This window comes from Phalangium opilio, unplaced genomic scaffold (assembly GCF_054372755.1).
Source record: "Phalangium opilio isolate 3A_F unplaced genomic scaffold, DU_Popi_V2 ptg000038l_1, whole genome shotgun sequence".
In the NCBI taxonomy this organism is placed as follows: domain Eukaryota; kingdom Metazoa; phylum Arthropoda; class Arachnida; order Opiliones; family Phalangiidae; genus Phalangium; species Phalangium opilio.
This window is the reverse complement of record NW_028324161.1, coordinates 126,720-128,854: the sequence shown is the minus strand read 5'-3', so window position 1 is coordinate 128,854 and position 2,135 is coordinate 126,720.

The window sequence follows — 2,135 nt, the reverse complement described above, 5'->3', positions numbered from 1 at the left end:
CAAATGAGACATCGATGTGTAAAACTTGAACCGAAATTAGGCACTGTACTAGAACCAACTTAAGGAATTTTCATGGGAAAAAACGTTAGCAGAATTTTGCGGGATCTCAGTAACCGAAGAAAACGTAGGGTTAATTGTTCTACTCAAGTGATTTCGAATAAAAAACGACCAGTGAGGAAGGTGGACAGTATACCAAGCATTATCAGAAGAAGTGTGGTGCGTCATGCTTTCTTTCGATTGCTACGTTTAATGGGATTTTTTAGGAAAAGCAACTGTCATTTGGGGCTTTGGATAACGTTTACTGTGTTGAATGTCTTCGGTGTAAACTCTGTGCTTACATTTTGTCACAATATTTGGAACCTAAAATATAATTTCAATAGTTTTCTTAATAGTGTAAGATTTCTTTTAAATATACTGTCAGTTATTTGGATAGCCAATGTAAGCTTCTTTGACGCAAAATTGATGAAAACCTGCTTGAGAACATGGATGAACTCTTCTTCCACGCGACCAAGTTTCAAATTGCTAAATATCATGCTCATCTTTATATTCATTATGATAGCATACAAATATATTTATATAACACTTAGTTATTTACGATATAAACCGAAAAATTTTGTTGAATTTTTCGTAAAAGTGAATTTCTACGACTCAAACTGGTTACGCTATTACTGGCGTTTCGCATACATATTGGCAATGTTCTGGATTTTACTGGCTTTAAATTTGCCATCAGTGTTAGAAGAAATGTTACTGGCTATGATAATAATTACCGTTGACTGCCTTAATACTAGGATTATAAAACTAGCGAAATGCATTCCTAAGAACAACTTCAGTGTTCTTCAATTATCTATGAAACACACAGAGCTCTGCGAATCCGTGCAGGACCTAGACAAATCGTTAAGATTTACCATTTTTACGTATTTAGTAAAATGGGTAACAAATTTCTTTTACAACACGTCATGCAGCTTTAATTTCTTGAAAAAAATAATGTCATGGTTAGCAGTTGGAATTTCTTGTTTATTCTTGCGAACTCATTTTCCCCATTGTTTACCATGGGTTTATTGTTTGTCAAATTATCTTAAATTAGCCAGAGTAAGGGTCTACTATTGCCAGCTTGTCACTCTCGTTTCTACACGAGGGTATCAATAGAAAGTGACAAGTCTCTGCTTAGAATAGCCGAAGAGTCCTATTTATGGAATCAAATAAGCGTGACTCAACTGAGATTTACTGTCTTCAAAACAGCTACGATAAATTTGGCCTTTCTTAGCAATTTCTTGCTGACCCTGTTCTCTAACTTTCTCTTCATACTTTCAATGATGTACAGACCTGTTGCAAATAAACCAGATTGCTAAAATTCCACAGCGACAATAACAAGCCTTTGATAACAATTTCGCCCACCTTATAATGCTCAATACGAAAAACCACACCTGCTGATGTAAAAATTGTAAATCAAACTTTGGTTCATAACCAAGTTCGACAAGTTACAACGATATTGATAACTTGAACTATAATGTAATACTTCACATTTCAAATCAATGCAAGTTTTAAAAAATGTCGGTTTCAACCTTGTAATCTAGAAATAATAAACACACAAATAATTAATTTTAATGAAATATTTCAATTGAAATTAAACTCGGTTCAAATAAACGAAAAATGTCAGAAATTTGTTGGAAACAAATTGTAATAGCGTTTCTCAATAAAGTATATAATAATGGCTTAAAAAATTTCATTTTACATTTTGCAAAATATTAAATCGCACTTAGTTGCATAATCAATATGTCAATACCATATTTTTGATAATTGAAAACAGTTGCTGAAATCAATGTTACGGTTCTTGACGTTTCTCATTAACACAGAACGCACATTTCACGCATCAGTAAGACAAAACTAAATTATAAAAGGCCCAAGAACTCAATTAGGCTTAAGCGCAGTCAAACAGAAAAGAACATGAAGTAAGTAACTGTAGTAGATTGAAAGCCTTCCGTTACTTTCCCTCTAGCACCATTATGGATCAACCAATCGCGTCGTACTTCAATATTCCATGTTATTATGTTATCTATTTTCTCTCTCAGACTACAGTAGTTCGATTTTAAGGCATTAAAGGCGTTAGAATATTTTTGGTTCTTCGTGATCATATA